Raw genomic sequence first — 16,567 nt, forward strand, 5'->3', positions numbered from 1 at the left:
AGGACCTGCAGATAATAACTTGAGCGTCCTTTAAAAATGTCACGGTTAGTTGATGCCGGACCCTGAATCCTTGACATCCCTGCACAAAATATAACCACAATTAGGAAAAATATAAAATCCTTTAAACAACATTTAAAAAGAGGCAATTTGACCAGATTTGACAAAAAGCACCCTAACGTACAAGACATTTAAATTTGAGAAAATTTCGCCGATCAACTATCAAATATGGCTACCGTTCCTAAAATTAGAAAAACCTTTAATAACTTCTCATCAGAATTTACCAAATTTGACGGAATTTCTCCAGACTTCAGAGGCTTCATTTTTTGTGTGCAAACAATGGCATTATATATGACCGTGATTTTGCCAGATAATCCCAAAATGTTTTCCAAGGAGCGAAAGGATACTGCTTAGAGTGGAATGCGGCCAATGCTTTTTTCTTCGTGCATTCAGAGCAGCCGCTTGCATATTAAGAGAAACACCTGCATTTCCAGAGTCACGATACTTGCGTTACCGATAGTATATGGAAATAGTCTACTCGAATCGATTAGTTTGCAAGCAACAGGGGTGAAATGAATTCAGTTCTTTCTTTTCCAGATCAAAAACTATAGTGTAAGCAAATTTGCATGTACTTTATGGTTGCACTGTTTTGCACCCGAGGCTGCACACAAGCACCGTCTGATTCAAATAGCAGTATGGTTCATTATATTTCTCTGACACTTCGAGCTCTCATTTGCGAACCATGATGAATGCCCCGTGCCGTTTTCTATCGAATAAATGCTCTTTGTGTCTGTGGCGATCAGCGGTGGTATGGTTGGTATAGATACATACTGAGGCAGAGGTCCGCTGCCTCATTGTGTCCTTAGGGAAAGCAATTTTCCCGGCATGGTATGGTCAATAGTGTGTTAAAGTGTAGATATACCCAATACGAAATCATTCTGTTTGTGAAATATTAATGATCTTTCGGTGATATGCCCTAGGCAAAATTGCAAGTTAATTATTCGCATTCTCAAGAAATTGTCTAGACTTGGCCTGACCATACTGTATCTGCATTAAGAATTTCTTGATATCGATACCAGCAAACAAAGAAAAAAACAACGTTCCATTCAAGTTTTTAAGTTTTATAAATAGGTGTTGTAGATCTTTTTTTTTTTTTCTTTTTTCTTTGGCCAGTGAGAGGGCAGTATTTCATTTAGCGATTTGCACTTGCAAAGTTAAGCTGGTGCAACATGGCCATGTCGAGCGGTAGCGTGGGATTGGGAAGATTGTCTGGCATTCCTTAAAGGTATCACACTTCGCATACAAAGTAAAATGCCTGAGCTAAATATCGGTACCAAATGTCGGATTTTATTCTTAAATAATAGGTCGCGCTAGAAAAGGAAAGAAGTGGTCTCCCCTTGTATGTATTATATTAGTACATGTATGACAACGACAGTAACGAAGACAACGAAACGTTCTAATTTTACAAATTTATTCAGGTGCTTCTGTGAACCCACCTTTGCTGAGGCCGATTGGCTATTGAATGTTAGTCACAAGTGTACCTTAAGTGGTAAAAAAATATATTCATCCAATCTGTGTTTTGTCCGTGAAGTATCATTTTGCAGTAGTTAAAACACTTTTCTTCCCGATCTGTGTACGATAGGATTCCAAGGAGATCCAAAAGAAAGAAAAGCTACAACAGCAAAACAAAACAAAACAACAACAACAAAAACCAAACAAACAAACAAACACAAAGAAAAACACAAAAAACATTAGAATCAGACTTGAGCCAACATCATCTACAGTTTCACTCCTATAACCTTTCAGTAAGAACTTCATGTTCTCAAAGTTATATGTGTATTTAGAACAAGTCTGTGCTCAAGTTGACATTATGTTAGAGAGAGAAATACAGGTCAAGAACATAACCCTAACTTTTTAATGCATTATAGATAGGATCGTTTAAGATGAGATAAGTGATCTGTAAATCATATAATCTTGCCTATGGTTAACATTATGTGGAAGAACAGAATTCCATTTGGATATGGTGTATATTTATAACAGGTCACTACGACTTAGAAACATTGTTTAAAATATCGTGACCCCATCACCCGTACATATCACAGGACTAAGTTAAAAAAGAAATTACGCGGGAGTAAGATTTTTTTACTCCGACGCCGACCATTTGAAGAATATAATGCCTTGGATGTCACACGCGCCTTGCTAAATTTTTAATACGTCTGGATATCCCACTCTTTTAGCAATTATCAAGCATCTTGACACCTTCAGATTCATAGAGTGGGTAGGTGGTGTGTATATGAGCTATGCATGTACAGTCAACCGTTTCGCATATTTCCAATCCACGTATCTGCTTGTTATTTAAACGTCCTGGTTCAAAATTAAACATGTCAGTCATGCGGTGGTCTTCGCGTTATCTAAGTTAACCTACACTGTGATCAAATATTTATAACGTCTTCCGACATACATAGATTGCCCTAACCTACCTTGAGTGGTTTTTGATCGGGAAAGTTCCGCGGTGTTAAAGAGATGACCATTAGATCCCTGGTGTGACTTAACGCTTACCAGAGGCAATGTAAACAATGAATCCATACATTTAAGCTTGTTATATTTGCATCAACTGAATAAAAAGTCTTAGTAACAGATAAGTGGGATGTTCGACTTCTCTGGTCCTGGTTCATAGACCTTCGTTCGAACATGAAACCACAAACTATAAAAACAAGCGAGCGCGTTACCTTTGAGCCATTCACACAATTAGAAAATCTGCTGCGATTTACGTTTGTGTGATTTGGATTTTTAACGTAGCTTTAACAATTCACGCTTGAAGTTTTCTTGATAATAGTACATTGGAATTGTTAGAAATACCAAAATGCCCTTCTTGTCGTGTTATATTAAGGTATGGTTGAATATTCATTGTGTTCGTTGAAACGTAATTTTAAATACAAACAGAGATAAAATTCAATGAATTTAACTGTAAACAGTTTAATTTCCACTAATTGACTTTGTTAATCTTCTCTTGCGCATACAGTTAGGTGTAACACACATAAGGAACAACGTTGCATTTTTAGCAAGTTCTGGAAATATCTGTTCTCAGAGTGTATGACTGACTATTACATGTGTGGAGCGCGAAAACAGCAGATTTTCCAAAGAAAGATATTAGCCATCAACCAGGGATTTTTTTGCCCAAATAGATTTTTGAGAAGTTAAGCTAGATAAAAATGCACATTCCTGGGAGTATGGACTTGCAAGAAGAAAAATTAATAGCATGCATTTGTAACATTTCTTTATATTTTCTAAACCTAGACTTGTGTCTACTTCGTCCCAGTCCGTTTTCTTAGTGCTGAACGGTTTTACCCACAATTTTACGACAGCTTTGTTCTCGTTGTATCTATTTTGTAAAGAAAATACATTCGGAACGTAGAAATCATACACGTTCTTTTCAAAATCAATCGTCTGCCGGAGTACATAATTAGTCAGAAAAGTGATTGGTGCTGGTGCTGGTGGTTGGCACATTTGGCAATCTATTTTGTTTTAATCCGGTGGCCTAGTGGTTATAGCGTCCGCCTCGGATGCGGCAGGTCGCGGGGTCGAACCCCGGCCGAATCATACACAAGACCTAAAAAAAAATGAGACTAACAGCTGAATCGCTAGGCGCTCAGCATTAAGAGGTTTGTGTTAGGACTGGTCGGCATGGTGTCAGGATAATGTTGGCTGGGTGGGACATAATGCTACATGTCTGCGACATGATGCCCCACTGCTAGACATCACTATCGACTGCCACACTGCAGACATCGTAGCGATATGGCTGAAAATTGTTAAAGCTACGTTACAAATCCAAATTTCTCTCTCTCTCTCTCTCTCTCTCTCACACACACACACACACACACACACACACACACATCTATTGTTTTGGCTTTGGTATTAATCTTTTTTAATTAAATACAGCGAACATAACACATCGTAACTGTTAGATGAAAACTTGCAGGTAAAGGCGTTATTTGCTACGGTTTTTAAAATAGTCTCAAAAAAGGTACTTTTATTGACTGACTGAATGGTTGCATAGCGGCACATCGTTACAATAATGACTATATAGTGCCGAGGCTTTGGAAGTAACGTGTCTTGCCGAAGACACACAATAGCAGCCAACCCGTACTGCTCTGAGTAGGATTCGAACAAACAGTCCGTACATGTGATTCTTCCAGATTTTCTGGAATCATTAAAATTGTCTACATCCCATTTTTGTCCTATAAGTTATTTTGTGAACTTTCATGACCTATTTAATGTAAATAATTTCATTAACTAGGTAGGGTGTGTGTTTGTGTAAATGTGTGTGTGTGAGGACGGTCATTAAAAAAATGATGTCGATGATTAAGCAGTGTTCCAAAACGATACATACTGAATGAATCTGGAATTTTGGAATGCATTTTTTTCACAATAATTAAAATATTATTAAATAATTTTAAGAAGCAAAGCATATTGTCTACCGTTGTCTACTGATTACATTGGTAGGTAGGACATTTATACGACAGTTCAACTCATATGGTTCGACAAATGCCTTTTACAAAATTCAAATTGACAATGCCACCAGCTCCATCCACAACAGCTAACTGACCAATTACATGACAGCAGTGACTGCTGATAAGACATAATTTAACTTTACAAGCAAATTAAATTTAGCTGACCATGTTTCATTTGAATTATTTTGTCATATTAAACATCAATATATAAAAAAATAAAACAACATAAATCGTGAAAGTATGACATTTTAGGTTAAACGAAATATAATAAATATAATCAATATCACAACTGAAAAAAATTTAGTTAGAATTGTTAACAAATGCAAGAAAATTAATGCACTTAATGAAATGAGAGTTTGTGGTTTTATGTGGAATGATTAACTGAAAATGAGTATTACAATGGCCACACCAGATCGTGTTATATCTCAATTTTGCAATCTTGGAACAGCTTGGGGCAAGTACTAGTGTACAGGTTAGTCAGTGACATCCGTAGTTGCCTGATGACACCAAAGTACGACAGTGAGAAGTTACTGTCTTTTAATTTACACCGAGTTTGACCTGCTACACAAGACGTGCCTTCTTTTAAAAATAATTGCGAACACTATTGTGTTCAATATTGTAATACACTATTGTATTTAAGAAAACATCTAATATATTTCTGAATATTTAAGTATCTGATGAGTCAGCTGAAATCTGAAAGTTCATTAAGAAAAGCCTTCACTGTTCCAAAGAGATTCCAGCAAAATAAATATTTAACTACTAACTTAAACTGGATAGGCCATTAAGGTGTTCATTTTACAAGTATAAAATCAAAGTAAAATTGTTATTTATTCATTTTTGGGGGGAGGGGATGTTTTTATATTGAGTAATATCTGGCCGGGTCAGACAAATGGGTAAACAGTGTCTTTTGATTTTACGATGTGCTGCTTATTCGTTCATTATTTTCCCTAAAACGTTTGAACAACATTCTAAGAGAATGTTTTAATTTTGAATATAAAAGCAAAAACAAATTTCTGAAATGATTTAAACTTTATGAAGAAAAGAATAAACTTTATATTGGGAATATATTGGTATGCCAATAACAACAATCCCCCGCATTGAAAAAGAATTTCCCACATTACAAATACAAATCAACACATACCCATCTGGAGGGATGATCCCACAGCTATAACTTCGAAGTCAATACAGAGCCACAGCAAACTTTACAAGTTCCATTGTTTTTATAAAATTGATCACTTCTCTGGGCATTTTAGGACTACGGACTACATTCAAGATTTACTTTCGAAATAGAACATTCAATTTTATGTACCTCCGAAACTAAACTTTGACAACGGAAGTGCTCTTAAAAGCATGAACATTTTTACATTTTGCAAAAACACCCCACAATCGCCACATAGCAGAGTCGCTTACTTAGCGACAGTGCAGAGTGACAGCCACACAAGATAACAATTCAAACCACCTCGCCTATTTACAAAACCACGATTGACATAGAAGTTGCAAATGCTTCTACCAATTTTTATATTTTTTAATTTTGAAACTTCTCATTCGGAATTATCTCCGCTACATCTGCGAGACAAACCTATGCCTCGAACGTACGTGGGCTCATTAATTCACAGAAAAACCTTGTCTGGTTCCCTGCGTTGTATGCTCCCTGCGTTGTACTATGCTGTACGGAGTGCAACGCAGGGAGTAATACTAAGCAGGGAACCAGACTAAGTAAAACCATAAATTTTCTTTGCCGAAAATGTCTCCACTAATTGAGAAACCTAATATATTAGGGTTATCTCGGTTATTTCTACGACTGGATTGACTGGAAGATTAACAGAGCTTACAAATACAAAAATATAGTCCGATCTTATGGAATCAGATCACAAGTAATAGTTCAGGTTCAGTACCCACGAACGGTGATACAAGAGTTAGATTTAGACATTCTTGGTATGGATTTTAAGTGCACTGTTTATTCTTTAATTGTCTATTCTATAGAAAATGAGCTTATGGTGTGGTTGTCTGTGTTCGTGTCTGAGACAGTGTACAGTGAGTAATAAGGTCTTGGTGATGATCCGGACGAGAAATTTGTGTTCCATTGCACGTTGTTTGTTTTTTTTTTTTACAGTCCAGTTTCTCGAAGAAATGCCGGTGAACCAATGACAAGAACTTCACCGTGAAGTCATCTTTCAAGGTATTTTTGATCATCATATTATATGCATTGATTGTCACACGGTGTTCAGTTCATTACTGAGAAATGTAGGGAATATATAGTAAAACTAATTGTGTTCTGGGTCCACTTGTAAAATTTCGCTTAATCATTGTCTCGTAATAAGCTGAAGTTGTCCGAATGGACTGACTACGAGTAGTCTGGTTCCGTGATTCGTGTGCTCCTTGCGTTGCCCTCTGCTATATAAAGTATAGCAGAGTGCAACCAGAGAGCATTCGAAACAGGGAACTAGATTTTCTACCGAGGTACGATTCATATGTTTGACGTTGAAGTTGCCAGTGCGACACTTTTCTGTCAGCCATACCATTAATCCAACTGTATAATAGCCAAAGTAGTCAAAATAGATAGCGGTTTCCTCTCTTGATGGAGAAACATCCGGCGAATTGATTTTGTTGGTAAATTACTGCGCCTATATACATACGAGGCATATTTTCCCCGAAGAAGTAGCTGAAAACCTTCCGATTGCTGCCAAAGCGATGTAACTTTGGTGGCAAAATACCACTTGGAAAAAAGTAGACTGTGATAAATACATCAGACTAAATTCTTGCTGCATTTGAGCAATCGTTCCTCTACAATGGCATTAGTGCCGAATGTGAAGATTTTTTATAGTACGTGGGAGGAGAATGTCAGAAATTCTTTACTTACATAGTCGAAGCATAAGGGTGACGACGTTACAAAATAGTACGCGGCTGACTTCACAATATACAAATGAATCACCACTCTACTCCTAGCCATACTTATTCAGAATATATACCGCTGTCTGAAGGGCTGTTTCAGTGTTTGTACCCCAGGGTCATCTAGTGCACCATCCCTGTGCATCACTACAATATTACTTTGCATTCTGTCTTTGATCTCATATCACTGATTAAAATCCAGTCGAAACAGAGGCATAATGAACCAACTTTTCTTCGTTTTTGGCAGCAATCTTATCTTAGAAAATGGAGATAGCACACTGTGAGGAGTATAATGAAGTGCACGTTAATCGCCTTCTGGGCGCTTATGCATCGTTTTGGATTGGATTGCAATCGTATGTAATAATATATAAAGACAGACCCATTCAATGTCCTCAATGCGTGAAGACGGTCTACTAAGGTTTTCATAACTCTGGGGTCAAAATAGACTTCAGGCAGAGATATATTCTGAATGATTACGAGTTGCGAGGAGGGTGAAATAAACTACATTGGATTGCAAATCTCCAGAATTGGAAACCAAAATCTACAGACCCAGAAATTTAAATCACCTGCATTTTTACATTTCACATGTATGGCAACGAAGTAACTACAAAGTTCAGTTTTGGGCCCCCAAAACATATCCTTTGTAAATTGATTTGTCAAATTTGATATATCGTTTTCAAACTTAAACCAATACCTAACCACCGCAATAATTTTTCTTCTGGAGAATTATAGATCGATCGGATAGCAAGCACATTTGTTTTATATACACATATCGATTTGTTTACCACGTAATCTATTATTGATCGCCTTGAAGGGTAAACAGGCTTTCCTGAATTCATTTTTTGCTTTCTGTCTCCTGTACTTATCTAATTGAATGTAAAGTTTCAGCAATGGTTACTGTTTAAAAGAAACAATTATGTATATTTTCCTGCAACTGTAAGCTGAACTGTCAAAAAATCTGATGTTTCTTTAGCAAATGACCTATTTATCTTTATATTTAATGGAAATAGCAGTTTTGGTAACGTTGGTTCCATACCTGGATATCGTTTATCAACTTTTACAACTCCGATAAATTATTTTCTTCTTCTGGAATTAATTTCTCTGAAGCAAGTGTGATGCACTTAACATATATAAAGTATTGTATCTTGAAATCCACTTCTGAAATCCAAACAACACAATCTCTTCCCATGATGCCAACGGGATAAACAGAGTCATCTGGAATTTCAAACATTTTAGTTTTTTACCAGTCTAATTTCTTCGTGAGTTGCCAGTCAAAAGCGTTTGCTATCATGGCCTACTCTTAGTGATTGTTTGTATCTAACAATATATATAACGATCTTCGCATTGGATTTTAGTAACGATCATCTGACTTTGTCTATTCGTCTTTTTCAAAGCAATTTTCATTATCTGCTTTAGAATTACTAGCGGTATCATGCAGCTCGTATTCCCATCTTAAATATCATGTACATTCCATTGTCTGTTGAAAATTTCAGTTCTACACTTCATATAATCAAACTTATAACAAGAGCTAGTTCTGATGAACTATAACAGTGAACGGATATTTAGTTTCTGAGTTTTGAGACATACATTCCTAGATTCTTTAAAAGTGTTACAGAGCATTAGGCATGCTTTATGGCCTGATGTTAGCAGATTTCCAAGAGTTTTGAAGGTTAAAGTGTTATATAGAATTAGGCACGCTTTGTGACATAATATTAACGCAGATCTCCGAATACTTGAAGGTTAAAGTGTTACGTTGACTTAGGCATGCTTTGTGACATAATAGTAACGTATATCTCCAAGTACTTTAAGGCGAAACTATTCCATGATATCATTTTAAAACTAGTAACTTTTATAATGATGATCAAGCTGTTTCGTTCAAATTTTTGAAGCCACCCATGTTTTCATATGCTTAGGTGTCACATTTATTTTAGTGACTCAGTGTCCAGCTGATTTATTGACTGTCTCATGAATTTTAAGATCTCAACAAACCTTAATATCCTTCTACTATTTATTTATCTTCTTTCGTGAAACTATGACATTTGTTTCTCGTCTTTGTTCTAAACCGTTACATGATCAACTGAATTGTATTTATTTCGGGGTTTCTTTGGGGTGGGGTGGGGTAATTGAGTTTACAAGGACAGATGACTGTCATAACCGGACAAGTTATGAATGAACAATGGAATTATTCTGGCAATTTAAAATTCAATTTGCATTCGTTACATGCCGAAGAAGCTCTAGATTTACGAATTTAATTCAAATGATCTCCTCATTTTCAAGTGTAGCATATGTTGGTTGAATTAAAATTTATTTCACCGTCCTCTGTAAATATCATGCATTTTTGGGATCTTTATTCCCCATTTGCTGATTTTGCAGTGTTTACAAACACATCGTGCAATACTAGAATACAATCTGTACCTCAGTAGACTGTTAGGTTGTATCTATAAAAGTGTGATTCTATCGAAAAGAAGATACATATCATAGGGACTTTTAACCTATTAAATTTCTGAACATTTTACACTGAACCCACTTAAGGCATTACGTGTATTAATTTGTCTACATGACTACATAATATATTGTTTCCTATACAATTATACAATTTTATTTTTATAACAATATTTTTGTTTGTGATGTCAATTTACCTGTATGACACCGATATTGAAAAAGCTACTTAATTGCAATGGTACCTTCCATCTTGATATTTGTCGTTGACGTAATTAACGAGTTGCAACGAAGGTGCAACATTAAGTCCACCGCACTGAAATAAGATTGTTATCTCCAGATATCTTTTTCCGTCTAAGTAAGTTACTTCATTTGATTTTGCATACACTATCTCAGTTGCCCCTGATACATCTCTGCTATCTTTTTATTCCATATTAATGAATTATATTTTTAAAAATAATATTAAATTGTTTTTGCGGGACATCTGTCAAGCCAATAACACTCAGTGTAATCCTATCCCAATTGTATTTTTAAAGTTTATTGTTAAATGTAGTATTTAAGGTTGATTCCACACAAATATTATTCGTAGCTTTGAATCTATTCTATCTTTTACGTATAAATGTGCGTTTGTGTTCTTATTCTATCTTAATCTATTTAGCTTCCCCTGAGCTGATGATATCTAACTATGCACACCAATAACAACCATGTCATGTCAAACATCTCGTAATTTCACTTATTTGGTTTGTAAAATGTCCAATAACGTCCTCTGATATTATTAATATTCCTTGTAATATATTTACAGACTTTTTCGTATTAGGAATGTATATACTCAGCAGCTTGCGCTCATTCCTGGGCTGGTCTCTTCATCGTTAAATATAATTTGGCTATTTTTTTGGAATCATCTTCTTCAGAAACAGCCGAATGTAATTTTAAAAAATTCGTGCCATATTGGAGTAGTTATCTACCACATGTGGTCCTCATTGTTAGGAGCTATAGTCGAAACTCACTGTGCGCCCAAAACAGCATATAATTGCGCTTCGTTTATCTTCGTGCTCTAAACTTAAATATTTAGGACTAGTAATTTTCTTCATCAAGGAAATGCGCCAGATCACGTAAAAAAAAAGAACCATCCTATTTTATCAGGACACCGACAATCCGTTATTTCCCCCTTCACCTCCATCACTTCCCATGATGCCTTTAAACAATGCTTTTCAGCACCTAAAACTTACGTTATTGTTAACCTGATACAAAAAAGTACCTCTAATCCTCTTCTAAGTTCCCAGACAACTATGCATTGCATCATTTAATGTCAGTTGTAAGTGGGGACACTTTATGGACAATAGGAATTACATGGAGAAAAAACCTTTGCGTGTTTCCGGACAAGATTTATACGGACAAAAGGTTGGGTCTGTATAAGGGCAAAGGAAAGTTGAGCATAGGTTGGGTTTGTACAGGGACAATGGGAATGGAACAGGGGTGACGTCACGGTACTGGACATTGGCAATTTTTTTTGCAAGTTGCTGACCTCAATAGGGCGAAACAAGGACAGCGGTAAAAAAGGTATAACACTTGGACGGGTGGGACATATAATCTTATATAACGCATCGCGGGGCGGATCATATAACTTCTTTAAAGACAGAGACAAATAAACAAATACACAAACACAAAACATCGACTAAAATGTTTAGGCAAATCTTTTCGAGGCAATGGAGTGGACCTGAAAAGGGCCTTTGGTTTTTATGTTAACACCATTTATAGTGGAAGAGCGAATCGAAATGGAATGAGTTCTTTCACCAATCCAAACACGCGTTATAAACGTCAGAGTGCGGAGTCTGCCTTCCAATCGAAGAGAGCGGTATGTGACGTCACATTCCCTATACAGATGTGCTAGCGTCTGTGCGCAGTGAATCAATGTTAGAACATGACGGAAACTAATTAGACGATGGGTTGGGGTGCACCGTCCATGAAGAGGAGAAGTGATGGCATAGCAGCGGATAAAAAAGCAAACAGAAGAGACCGATTTTAATTGGGATTTAGTGGATTTTCTCTCTTCTTCACAAGAATTTGTTCCTATAGCAGCACCTTATCCGCCTTCTCCTTCCTTACCACACGTAGATGACATGTTAGGAGAAGACGAAGAAGAAATTAAATTGTGGTTTACGCGCAAAGGGCATCGTCGTAATGCCAGTGTCATTTACATCACCCACAATTTGTTTCAACAAAGTAAAGCGCGTCGCACCATCAGTCGCAATGCTCATTACGTGGTCTTGCTTAAAAGCCTAGAGATAAATCGCAAGTGCAATGACTAGCCAAACATTTAGGAACACCTTGGCCGATAAGGGCGTACGACGATGCCACTCAAACTCCTCACGCCTACTTACTCGTGGATTTAAAACCCACGATCCCCGATTATTTGTGATTTAGTACCCATCTCTTTCACCACTGGTGCCAAGATGCCACCTCTTAGAGAAACGCTAACTCTAGGTTTCAAAATCATTTGCGTTTTGGTTTGAGTGTCGATGCGGAGATCTACCAGTTGCGTCAAGGTTAATTTATTTCTCTCAAAAAGGCGTTTGGTTTGATGAGGAATGTGAATGACGCCTTGCATCATAAACCATCCAAAGACTTCTTTGAGACTGGCTTCTAATACACGAGCACGTATTTGCGAATTTTTTCGCGACTGATGCCGTAGAAGGCATGAATCAATTTGATGAGACAATACGACTCAATGGGCATCATTTTGACGCTGTATGAAACAGACCAATGTTCCGAGGGTTTTATAGATATTTCTTTTGTTAAGTCAACGGGGACGTGTTCACGACAGGCGCTCGTCTAAAAATTATATCCTAATGCCTCCAAAGTCATCCCCAAGAAAAAAATCCACTCCCCGACCCAAATGGACCAGAAAAGAAAAGCAGTGGTGTCAAGACAAGGTCACAGCCCCAGAAAGAGAAAAAGAAAGGTCGCATGAAAAGGCCACAGAAACCAGCATCTTACCGCAAGAGAGGTGCTTTCGGTCAGGACGCAACCTTACATTCCCAAATCACGATCTTCAGCAACGGTGCCCGCGTCTCCAGTAGCCTCAGATTCTTCCACTTCTCCGTTGCTAGTGATGCCAGCAAAACTCAACTGACACCCGTTCTTCCCCCTGTGATACAAAAATGGAAACCCGTGTCTCCAGGAACTTCCTAGCGGCGACACCCTCCTCCTGTTTAGCCTTAGCGTCAGCTGCTAACAAATTACCTGCCCCCAAATTCAAAGCCCAGGAGAGATCGGGCATTTTACAGAGTTTACTGGATTTATCCAAGAAAGAACTGTCCCGATTTAGTCCTTTGCGAACCCCTCTACGACGTGTGATGTCTGTCATCCCAGTTCATGCGACGTAAAGACAATCAGTGGAGACGCATTCCACTATAAAAACAAAGTCCCGGGAAATGTTGTTGTTGTTCTAGGGTTTAACGCCATTTTTCAGCACAAGATAGGCTATACATGGCGGCCAGCATAACTGGCGGAGGAAGAAACCTGGAAAACCCAGGGAAGAACCACCGACCCACGAGAAGCTACTGGCAGGCTTTCCCACGTACCCACGCTAGCCGAGCCTTGGACTCGAACCCACGCAGACAGAGGTGAGATGGCAGTGATCCGGAACGATGAGCGCTTTAGACCACGCGGCCACTCGGGGCCCCTCCTGGGAAATCGATGGGTATTAGGGGTTTTGTCCTCCTGACCGTACTAAGATGTCCCCTAAAACAAGTGCACACAGTCACCATCGTCGTTCACCTGTCCAAAACAAAAGAGAAAAAAAGGAAATGGACAGTCTCGTCGTTTGACCAGGCATCTGAAAAGAAACGTCTAGCCAATCATCGACGTCTACCCCAGTTAAGAACCCATCGTCCAAAGAAAAAGATGAACAACCAAAAGTGAGGATTGTTTGAAGATATAGTCAAAGAGGTCATCAAAAAGACTGGTTACAAACCCTTCGACCTACTTCAAACAAAGATCTCACGTACCGGAAGTTATCCCTCTTTTACCCCAAAAGGAAAGAAAAGGAAAGACTGCCTCTTCATTTAGCCAAACATAGGGACTGATTGTCCGTCCTGTCCTTAGCCCCTCCACCCATGCGAAAACAACTAAATCAAACCGCCTACAAAGACGACGTCGATACCGTAAGCGAAAATTGTCTGAAAGTCTTTAAAGGCACGATACATTTGTCTCAATATCAGAAAGAATGCTTAATTAAGCATCGCCACGTTCTTCGCCACATGGTCCCAAAAATATCCATCCGTCAAAAGAAAAAGATGTTAGTGCAACGCGGGAGATTTGGACACCTGTTGTCAGCACACATACTAAAAGCAACATTGGCTCCACTGATTGCATGACTCGTGTGAGCTGCTGCTTCACAAGGGATAGGTCAAAGATAAAAAAGGATCAAGAAGATAAAAGGGATCTCTAGAGTCAACAGATCTCAGGCGTGACCTTCGGGATATGATGGAAAGAAGAAAACTGGCTTTAGTGCCTTAAAAAGGATAGATGGAATTCCATCGTTGGCAAGAACAACGGACCCCGTATTTACCTCCAGATCCGCATTTGACCAAGATGTCCCAGTTGCAACATGAATTTCAATCGTTGGTAGATCGCAGCGATTTGTCACAAACGGAAAAATCGCACCGGTATGGTCAAGTGTTGCAACGACTTCAAATCTTTCACCAGAAAGCTTTAGAAGAGACAGCTCGACCGACTCTGAAAGATTTTAAGTCCCTGATGAAAAGTCCATCACCACCACCACCACTCCCCAGTGACCAAGACAGATGCATCACCACGGCTGCCTGAGAAAGAAGAGGACCGAGAAGTCTTTCAAACACCTACAGCGGCTCCCATTCCTTGAAAAATTTCAGCGCCCTTGTTGACCCCTTCCCCCACAACCCAACGAGAAGAACTCAAAGCGTGGCTTAAAAAGATGATGCCCACTCTTCCTTCGACAGAAGTGAAAAAGAAAGAAGGAAACCAGAAGTGAAGAAAGAAAGCACGACAAAAGTGATCCCATTACCACCACCACCACTACCTTTGACTTCTACTGCCGTGGCGCATCTGACACGTAAAGTCGTTTCCACACCGCCACCTCGCCCCATCCAAAGTAGCATTAGTGAAGATGGGTAACCTATTTTTTTAAAAAAAAGGCCTGATGGAGAATGTATTAGCCAGGATTTTCTACGATCCACCCCATCCTGCGGAATACGGAGGAGTTCAGAAATTACATCGTGCTGCCAAAACCTGACGGAAAAGTGTCCGTTTACCTCAAGTGCAACGATGGTTACCAGAACAAGCAACGTACACCTTACACAAACCCATCCGACAAAAATCTTCCAGTAATCGCACCCAAGTGGAGGGCTTCGATCATCAATGGCAAGCCGATTTAGCCGATGTCTCTCATTTCCACCTACAATCGTGGCTACAAATGTTTGTTTTGTGCCATCGACGTCTTTACCAAATTTGCCTGGGTCGTGCCATTGACTTCCAAATCGAGCACTGAGTTAGGCCGAGCCCTCAAATGGGTGTTGAAAAAACGTGGTCGTCACCCTCTTCGATGACAAACTGACAAAGTCACCGAATGTCTGAACCAAGCTTTCCAGAAATAGTTGGAAAACAAACGAGACATATTTTCGCCACAGAGAATCCCGAAACCAAAGGCAGCATCGTGGAACCTTTTCAACGCATCTTGAAACAACGCATATGGAAATATTTTATGCATCAACATACTCTCAAGTACATCGACGTCTTACCGCACCTGGTCAAAGCGTACAGCGAATCTTACCATCTGAGCATCGGATATGCCCACAAGAAGTGACTCCCGACAACGAAGTGGCCGTCTTTGTGCGCCTGTTTGGTACGTCCCCGACTGTGGCTGTCCCCAAGTAAGGTGGAGTGTTTACGACGGGAGATTGGATGCGTATTGGCAAAACCAAATGCACTTTGGACGAAGCTTATTTAACCAACTGGACCACCGAATTGTTTAGTTTTATTGGACGAGTGCGTGACCGTCGTCATGCCGTCTATAAATTGGAAGATATGAACGGAGAAGTGTTAAAATGAACGTTTAACTTGCCTGAGTTACAACACGTAACCAAAAAAGAAGACGAAGTGTACGACATTGAAAGAATTCTCCATCAAAGAACCCGTAAAGTGTCAAACGACGTGTCAAAGAAGTCAAAGTATGTTAGAAAGGATATCCGCCGAGTGTCAACCACCACAGTGGCCACTTCTTCTCTGAGTTCTTCTCTAAAAGATCTACAAAAGCAATCCTTATTGGTGTGGTGTGGAAAACGTGTGCTTAAAGTGCAAATCGTCTTATTCTGCCAAATCCGTGTGGCTTATTGTGTCATCGGTGCTGCCATTGCCAATTTGAGTTTGCAACAAGGAGACAAACAATTGTGAACCATTTTACTGAGTAGTTGCATAGGTTACCTTCTTCCCAATCCTTCCCTGAAATACTCTTACGGTAACAACGGGAGCCTTGCGTCCAACATCAGTCAGCATCCCATGAGTCACCACCCAAACAACAACCACTATGACCCTCTTTTAGACACTCCTCTGACTTCGAGTGACCCCTTAAACAGCAGAACCAGTATTATGAATAACCTCTAATTCATGTCAAAAGTCTTAGAAAAGGTAGTTCCGTCTCAAATAGCATCTCACATAAATTTACATAATCTCTTCAGCAACTCCCAGTTGGC

Source organism: Sinohyriopsis cumingii, chromosome 16, assembly GCF_028554795.1.
Source record: "Sinohyriopsis cumingii isolate HCF-2022 chromosome 16, ASM2855479v2, whole genome shotgun sequence".
Taxonomy (NCBI): domain Eukaryota; kingdom Metazoa; phylum Mollusca; class Bivalvia; order Unionida; family Unionidae; genus Sinohyriopsis; species Sinohyriopsis cumingii.